Source organism: Palaemon carinicauda, chromosome 40, assembly GCF_036898095.1.
Source record: "Palaemon carinicauda isolate YSFRI2023 chromosome 40, ASM3689809v2, whole genome shotgun sequence".
In the NCBI taxonomy this organism is placed as follows: domain Eukaryota; kingdom Metazoa; phylum Arthropoda; class Malacostraca; order Decapoda; family Palaemonidae; genus Palaemon; species Palaemon carinicauda.
In genome coordinates, this window is record NC_090764.1 from 21,236,416 (window position 1) to 21,246,415 (window position 10,000).

At 33.7% G+C, this 10,000-nt stretch overlaps 1 protein-coding gene across 2 annotated transcripts in view; it reads right to left on the bottom strand.

Annotated features, from left to right (window-relative positions):
• Positions 1-10,000, bottom strand: part of Csk (C-terminal Src kinase) — a 222,680-nt gene that overhangs the window by 40,713 nt on the left and 171,967 nt on the right. The window lies entirely within an intron of this gene.

Sequence of the window (10,000 nt, forward strand, 5' to 3'; positions counted from 1 at the left end):
CTCTCTCTCTCTCTCTCGCACATATACCTTAACCCTCGACATTTCAAGGTCACGCTGTTGTTGTTTTTACCGCAACTGGAGCGTGTCCTTTTTAATGCAATATATCCTTTTAACTAAATAAATATTCTTAAACCATAAACATAACACGGTAATAGGGGTCACTAAAGGATATTATTGCTATTTCTTAATTAAGGATGTCCAAATCACAGGTTTAAGGCAGTTTGTATTAATATATGCCAAGTGAATATTTGAGTTCATATCTGGTTTTTATAACACATATAGAATATACACTAATGCAAAACTCACAGAATGTTCTTATTTAGGTATTGGCATAATAGTAAAACGATCTATTTCACCGTAATGACCATACTTTTGCAGAGGTTCCAGAAGTGGAAATTATAATTATAAAAATACAAATTCTCCTTGTCATTAAAAAAGCAAATTACCCATTCAAGTGGCTGGATATATATAAAAACATATATATAAAAAACATATATATATATATATATATATATATGTACATATATGTATATATATACAAAAAAAGCAAATTCCTTAAAAACCCCTTTTTAATTACATTCAAGTGGCTGGATTATATAAAAAACATATAATATATATATATATATATATACATGTATACACTGTATGTATATATATATATATATATATCTAAAAAACCAAAACTCACAACTGAGAGATGTACTATGATTGCGTCATCTTCAAACCTTCCTATCTGCTGGAATACACATATATACAGGGTGGTCCAAAAGTAGCTGGACAGTATGTGGAATAGGTTTATATATTAGCTTTTATATTTTGGTTTGCAATAAAACTCAAGGGTTTTGGTATTATTGTTCACAATAAAATTTAATTGTCAAAGCAATAATTGTGTAAATATAATTGTATGTATATGTAATCTCAGACTAAATGTAATCATTTACTGACCACCTACTTTTGCACCACCCTGTATATCAAAAGACCCCGAAAGCCGGATGCACTTCGTATATATGTGGGTATGACTGATTGCCATTTTGAGTGCTTGCACTCAAATAGATAAATAATTGATATTTAAATTAAAATGTATTAATTTCAAATCACACCTCGTTAGGATAACCTGATTTCTATATAACATTGATGAATATGGTAAAATTCGTTCTCTGCAATTTATATCTCAATAAATAGACAAAACAATTTGCATAAATAATGACGGATTCATTTGCAAAAATTCATCCATCTAAACCTCACTGAAAGAATGAATCTCTCTCTCTCTCTTTCTCTCTCTCTCTCTCTCTCTCTCTCTCCTCTCTCTCTCTCTCCCTCCTCTCTCTCTCTCTCTCTCTCTCTCGAGTATTTCAAGCATCTCTGCTTACGGGTCGATGGACTTTCTCTCTCTCTCTCTCTCTCTCTCTCTCTCTCTCTCTCTCTCTTCTCTCTCTCTCTCTCTCTCTCTCTCTCTCTCTCTCTCTCAAACAGCAATCTGATTCTTGAAACCATGCCAGCTGCCAATTCCAGATTTCTACCGAAGTTATGACCAAAATTTCCTTCGTTTCTGGCAAGAGGCTGCTCAACATGACCTGACAATATATTCGCTTTCCATTTCTCTATTAACTAGTGTATGCGACTTGTCAAAATTTATGGCTAATTATTTAATTAGATATGCACACATACACACACACAGACTCAATCCTTACAATTATTTAGATAGATATATATACACACAGGTTAAATCCTTCCTACTCCCTCCCCTTTTCCTAACTACAAGCAGCTAGTTCGGCAATTTGTGGGAGATTGTGAAGGTTTATAACTTATAAAGATTAACGTAAATTTTTGGACATTTTCTCTGACCCCGGCCCTTACTAGATTCGAACCCCAAAAATAGGGCCTTTTTTCAAGAAAATCTCATATATCTTCTACAATTTTAGTCGGAGAGCGAAAATATGCGATGATCACATATATACCCATAAAACGACTTTATGCTGCAGTCTAACACAAAATCTGACACCGTAAATTTTTGGGACATTTTCTCTGACCCCGGCCCTTACTAAAACCATGAATAGTTGGGCACATAACGACCAGTTAGGCAAATATTGTGATAACATAAACACATATATAAACTCCCAAATATGTATATATGTATCTGTCTTTCTGAATGGTGACACCTTAACGTGGTAAAAAGGTTTGTGTATCGCCCTAATCAAAATTGTACAAATCAGGGCAACCCATATTGGGCTGGTTTGCTATAAGCGAATCAGTTTTCACAACATTACCAATATTTCCAGAACAGTAACAACATTAAAATAAAATATTTCAAGAACAGTTACAACATTAAAATAAAATATTTCAAGAACAGTAACAATATTAAAATACAATATTTCCAGAACAGTAACAACATTAAAATACAATATTTAAAGAACGGTAACAACATCAAAATATTTCAAGAACAGTAACAACATTAACATAAAATATTTCAAGAACAGTAATAACATTAAAATAAAATATTTCAAGAACGGTAACATCAAAATAAAAAATTTCAAGAGCGGTAACAACTTTAACTTAAAATATTTCAAGTACGGTAACAACATTAAAATGAAATATTTCCAGAACAGTAACAACACTGAAATAAAACATTTCAAGAACACTAACATTAAAACAAAAATATTTCCAGAACAGTAACAACATTGAAATAAAATATTTCAAAAACAGCAACATTAAAATAAATCTTTCATATATAAACTATAAAAACTTCAAAATAAGTAGTAGAAAGCTGTTATAGTCCCTTATAATCCCCATGATAAACATCAGAACGTCTTTAAGCAGGTGACTGCTAACCCACATATGCAAATGTTCGAGAAGGAAATCGCTTTAATGCACTTAAGTGAACTGTAAAGCACGTCATAGTACCAGGTCAAACTTTCTTCTAAAGCTCGCAACTCCCTCAATTAGGTTAGGATTTGATTCAGCAAAGTTGTACTAGTTTGGGTCATCCATACTAGGTTGGTTTGCTTGAGCGATCAGACTAGTGTCTCACTATCATTTGCAGTGATTAACATGGTGATGAAAATAGTCAAACCCAAGACATGATTGAGAAGATGTCTGAGGCCCTTGTCCATCAGTGGAGTAGAAACTGCATATATATATATATATATATATATATATATATATATATATATATATATATATATATATATATATGTATATATATATATATATATATATATATATATATATATATAGAGAGAGAGAGAGAGAGGAGAGAGAGAGAGAGAGAGAGAGGAGAGAGAGAGAGAGAGAGAGAGAGAGAGAGAGAATTATTACCGCTACCTATAAAAATGTACACATATGAGTACATCATCGAAAATTTTGAGATTTTTTTTTTACAAATTCATAGGCGAAATCATATTTAGATGCAAAAGAAAAAAAAACATACATTAATTCCCGTTATAATGACCACAATGGTTACTTCTATTAAAGCCACCTTTGAAAAAACATAAAACCAATAACTTCTCGACACAATTACAATTTGAGTGAAAGCTAACTCACAAACCTATTAATTACAATTGCGCTTAATGGGGTGTAATAAGTATAATTTTAATCAACTGAGTAGTCTACTAATTTCTAATATGACAGTAATTTTTCAAGATGAATAGTCTTGTCTTGTATAAGATAAAAAAAAAGGGCATCGTTGTTCTATGAAATATGGATTAAAATAAAGGTGGCCATGATGGAGAAAAAAAAAAAATTTAATGGACAACTTTAATATGAAAATAAAAGATTTTACACAATATTTCAAGTTTGGTAGGGATTTTGAGGAAATGAAGTCAGGTATTAATCCAGAGAGAGAGAGAGAGAGAGAGAGGAGAGAGAGAGAGAGGAGAGAGAGAGAGAGAGAGAGAGAGAGACCAAATCATATTTTATGTGTGTAACCAATTCTGACGAGAGAATCTGATGAATCAGGTAATTGAAATTTTCCTTGGTGGTTCAAAGTAGAGACGTGTCATGAAATGTAACATGGGAGCTCATGAAATGTTAGAAAGGACCTCATTAAATGTTACAAGGTAAACCATGAAATGTTACAGGGGAGCTCATGAAATCTTAGAAGGGAACTCATGAAATATTAAAAGGGAGCTAATGAAATATTACAAGGGAACTTATGAAATGTTACAAGGGAACTTATGAAATGTTACAAGGTAAACCATGAAATGTTACAAGGGAACTCATGAAATGTTACAAGGGAACGAAATGTTGCAAGGGAACTCATGAAATGTTACAATGGAACTTAAGAAATGTTACAAGAGAGCTCATGAATGTTACATACCATGAAATGTTTCATGGGAGCTCATGAAATGTTACAATGGAACTCATGAAATGTTACAAGGTAAACCATGGAATGTTATAAGAGAACTCATGAAATTTTACAAGGGAGCTCATGAAATGTTACAAGGAATTTATGAAATGTTACAAGGTAAACCATGAAATGTTACAAGTTTAAACCATGAAATGTTACAAGGGAACTCATGAAACGTTACAAGGGAACTCATGAAATGTTACACGGGAACTTATGAAATGTTACAGGGGAACGAAATGTTGCAAGGGAACTCATGAAATGTTAGAAGGGAACTCATGAAATGTTACAAAGGTACTCATGAAACGTTACAAGGTAGACTGCTAAATTCAATTTAACGCTTGATTAGGGAATACAATTTAGTACTTTTCATGAAAATATATTAACAATTCTTATAAAGAATCGCCAATTAAAGAAATGAAAAAAATTAGTTCAAACTCGCAGTGAATGTTTTTTTTAACAGGTTGATATATGTCTCTATTTTTAGTTTATATATGACAGATCTATTCTAAGGTTGTGCTGGTCCTAAGATGTTATATATTTTATTCATTATTTCTCAGTTATATTTCATTTATTTCCTATTTTCTTTCCTCACTGGACTATTTTTCCTGTTGGAGCCCTTGGGCTTGCACCATCCTGTTTTTCCACCTATGGTTGTAGTAGTAGTAGTAGTAGTAGTAGTAGTAGTAGTAGTAGTAGTAGTAAATTATCAAAAAAATCACCAGCCACTAGATTTTTTTAATTAAACTGGAAAATGGCAAAAATGCAACTTTTGAACATGAAATTAACGATTTCGTATAGCAGTTTTAAGCAAATCTACATTCTACATAATCTTCCTCATCGACGTGTTTTACGTAACGTCAGATTTAGGTAAGGTAAGCATTTAATGTTGGACCCATAACACTGCTGGAAAGGTTCGTGAGAGAACAAACACAAAAACGACAATAGCCAATATTCTTAAAAAAAAAAAAAAAAAAAAAAAAAAAAAAATGGGTAACATAAAACTTTGGCACAAACATCAAACAAAATATTGACCATAAAACAAAAGTTAAAAGACATTTCTAATAAATTCTCTCAGTAAAAAAAGAAAATCTTTTTATTCCTTATACTTGAACTTAACTATTAAGAACTTTTTAATTATCTTTTTTTTTTAGTTATGATAAAGCCATGAATAAGTCTGCATAATAATAAGAAAAATCGTAGAAGTAATATTGTCTTAAATTTTGGCTTCGAGAAACAGCCTTGGTCGGTCGGTCAAGGTCACATTTCAAGGTCAACTGATTAAATCAGTTGTATAATGACCTAAACAAACGAAGATGACCACTATACAACGAGAGAGAGAGAAAGAGAGAGAGAGAGAGAGAGAGAGAGAGAGAGAGAGAGAGAGAGAGAGAGAGAGAGAGAGAGAGAGAGAGAGAGAAACATGACAACAATCAATTAATGCAAAGAATTACGTTAATTTGAAGTCTACCTAAGAATCCACCTCTGCATATATATATATATATATATATATATATATATATATATATATATATATATATATATATATATATACACATATACTTTATAATACTCAGGTATAGCAAGCGTGGTAAATTATAGCTTTTCTCAATAAGAAAATATCCACAAGGTTCCAATTAAATTCCGAATTCCAACTTTTCAAAAAAAAGAAAAAAAAATTGAAGTTCAGACAGCGAAGAGTATCCATTCCATGACCTACAGTGAGGAAGTTCCTGTTTGAAGTTTATACAGTAATTATAGTTGAAGAAACTCGGGGAAGTTTGTTGAAGTTTACTATAACACAATTCACTATTAAATGTTTGCAAAATCAGATAAGTTATCAATATTATAATATGTAATTCTCTCTCTCTCTCTCTCTCTCTCTCTCTCTCTCTCTCTCTCTCTCGGCAAAAGCTAATTTTCGGTCATGTGAGCGCCGTAAACCCGTTTGCTAAGTGGAGGAGGAGGAAGAAGAAGAAGAGGAGGAGATGACCCGGATGGATGAGGAGAGAGAGAGAGAGAGAGAGAGAGAGAGAGAGAGAGGGGGGGGGGGAAGTAATGAACGCCTTACTCCTAAACAATAATTATACCGTATTAAAATAACTCCGGAATAGGTAAAAATTAAGAGTACCCCCCAACTATTATGAGAAGGGGGGAAGTGGAAAGCAAGAGGCATGGAAGAATGAAGGGATGGGGGATGGAAGGGAGAGAGAGAGAGGGGAGAAAGGGAGGAAGTGTGTGTGGAAGGGGGGGGTGGGGGTACTTGTTTACCTTGTGACAGTTGGTCGGCGCATGTGGAGGCCAAAGGCAGGAGGAGGAGTGGAGAAGAGGGAAAAGGTATGTGAGGAATTTCGTTGCTGCTGCTGCCCTGCTCGAGCCGAGACAGCGCCCCGATGCCCAGTGCTCTCTCTCCTCTCTCTCTCTCTCTCCTCTCTCTCTTCTCTCTCTCTCTCTCTCTCTCTCTCTCTCCCAAGCAAGATTTGTCAATAGATCAGCTTTTAATAACAATGATAATAAAAGCCGTGGCTCAAATTCTTACCATACAAATTACCGCCATCTCTCTCTCTCTCTCTCTCTCTCTACTCCAAGCAAGATTTGTCATTAAATCAGCTTTTAATAACAATAATAATAAAAGCAGTGACTCAAAATCTTACCATTCAAATTACCGCCTCTCTCTCTCTCTCTCTCTCTCTCTCTCTCTCTCTCTCTCTCTCTCTCTCTCTCTCTCTCTCTCTCTCTCCGATACCGAATCCAATAACCGCCCCCCTTAAATCTCCTCCCTGAAACCCCCTCTCTCCTCTTTAAAGTTTTTTAACTTCTCCAAAATCTTCGTCCGTTCCCAAAGGATTTCGTAAATATCTGTACCTTTCTTTTTTTGCTCAAACCACATGCTTTGTGCCTGTGTCACCACACACCGTCCTGTGGGGGTTCACTGGCTGCATTCCTTAAGCCTTGGAGATAGCTCTGGCCGCATATCTTTTTTCTTTTTTTTTTCCTTCAAGAGTTACTGTTCATTCCGCCCCTGGAGAAATAGAGAATTCGCAGAAGAAAAATGGGATCCTTAACTCTCTCTCTCTCCTCTCTCTCTCTCTCTCTCTCTCTCTCTCTCTCTCTCTCTCTCCTCTCTCTCTCTCGAATGCACGGCGGATATTCACCTCTATGCACAAATGCAAATAGTCTGATTTACTGATTAACAGGATATAAACAACTTGAAGAGTACCACAAATTTCTATCTCTCTCTCTCTCTCTCTCTCTCTCTCTCTCTCTCTCTCTCTCTCTCTCTCTCTCGAATGCACACCTCTATGCACAAATGCAAATAGTCTGATTTACTGATTAACAGGATATAAATGACTTGAAGAGTACCACAAATTTCTCTAACTTTCTCACGACTAATTAACGTCACCTGTTTGAATGTTATCCTGAGTAATTAATGAAACGATGAAGATGAAAATAAATATCCCAACACTTCTGTCTTGTAATATTTTAACTCCTATTGAAGAGCAAGCACTCGCGCCCGCAAGCATATGCCTTAATATTATTATCAATTTTTTTTTTTGCATGTCTTCAAAACAATAACATCAATATGTCATGTACAATGACATGTACTGTATATTTTTTACTTTGGGAATACCTAAATAATTATATAAATTTCGACTGTTTTCATCATTACATTCTTTCCTTTTTTTTTTTTTTCTTTTTTTCCTTTTGTGAATTCCTCGTTCTTTTCACAAAATTTATTAACCTTAAAAGCCAGTTTCATGTTTTCATTTAAATCTTCAAGATCACATAAATACACAATCATTCAAGGTGTTTTTATTTCTCATAAATATAATAAAAAAAGAGAGGAAGCAAAAAATGAGGACTTTATAAAAAACTCAGGATAATTACTGAGTATGTAGGAAAAAGTGAAAATACACGAAAAATTCTACTAATTCCCAATAAATGTATTGATATCTATAGCCCGAAGTCACAATAAAATGCAATATAATTCAACAATAACTATTGCACTTTTAACTAGATTTCGTCGTCCCTTTTTGGAACTCCTTCACAGCTGATTCACTATTTCAATCTACTCGAGTCAAAGTTGAATCTATCGGTGGCAAGCACACTGTCAAAAGGTTCTCTGTTTATATTGCAAGCTTGAATGTTATATTCCCTTAATATACAATTACTTGATTCATTACTATACTCAGTCGACTTCCAATATCATTGTTATCTTCGCCGAAACATTTCCTTCATAAAGATTCAGTCTTTCATTTCTGGATAACATTGAAACCTAGGAGATTCAGTCTTTCATTTCTAGATAACAATGAAACCTGAGAGATTCAGTCTTTCATTTCTGGATAACAATGAAAACCTGAGAGATTCAGTCTTTCATTTCTGGATAACAATGTAACAGAGATTCAGTCTTTCATTTCTAAATAACAATGAAATATGAGAGATTCAGTTTCCCATCTCTAGATAACAACGGAACCTGAGAGATTCAGTATTTCATAACTTGATAACAATGAAACCTGAGAGATTCAGTCTTTCATTATTGGATCACAATGAAAACTGAGAGATTCAGTTTTTTATTTCTAGATAACAATGAAACCTAAGAGATTCAGTCTCTCGTTTCTAGATAACAATGAAACCTTAGCGATTCAGTCTCTCGTCTCTAGATAAGAATGAAACCTGAAAGATTCAGTCTTTCATTTCTAAATAACAACGAAACTTGAACTATTCCGTCATTCATTTCTAAATAATAATGAAACCTGAGAGATTCAGTCTCTCATCTCTAGATGACAATGAAACCTGAAAGATTCAGTCTTTCATAACTAGATAGCAAAGAATGAATCATATTCATATCAGTTCCCATGACCTTAAGCGCAGATTACATTTCCTAAAGGTTATCCCAAGTGACCCCTCCACTATAAAGTAGCGACTTATATCAAGGAGGTCCTTGGACTTATATTAACCCTTCAGCGAAATTCACGATTCAATTACGCTCCTTGGACAAGATTCCAGATGAAATTCCGCACAGTAATATTTGCGACAATTTCACAACTTTTATAAAATAGTAAAGATTTTAACTCAAGAAGTTTAATGGTCACTCATGAATGGCAGAGACAAGGGACAAGACTATGTCCTAGAGACTAATCGTATACATATATAGTCAGCAACCAAAGCCTCTCTCCACCAAACTAGGACCAGGGAGGGCCAGGCAATGGCTGCTGATGACTCACAGGTAGAAGTATAGACTCCATCAAACACGCCATCTTTAGCTACAAAAGGTCTCCTATCCTCGTAAAACGGATTTTAAGGTTCACGAAATATTTATTGTGGTTTAAATTAAATACTAACTTAACAGCACTACCAACAAAATTATATTTGTAAATATAAAAACTTTATTTCAATGGTGATATTCACCATTTTAGATTTTTTAAAAAATCTGTTGAATTCTTGCACAATCGTGACCTGGTATTTTTCATTAAGTATTTCCCTCTGACCTTACTTTTTTTTACTGAAAATATTCACGATGTTAGATTATATTCGTTAGTTCTTGAGATATACACACATGCATAAATACGCACACACACATTGCATATATGTATACAGTATATATATATATATATATATATATATATATATATATATATATATATATATATATATATA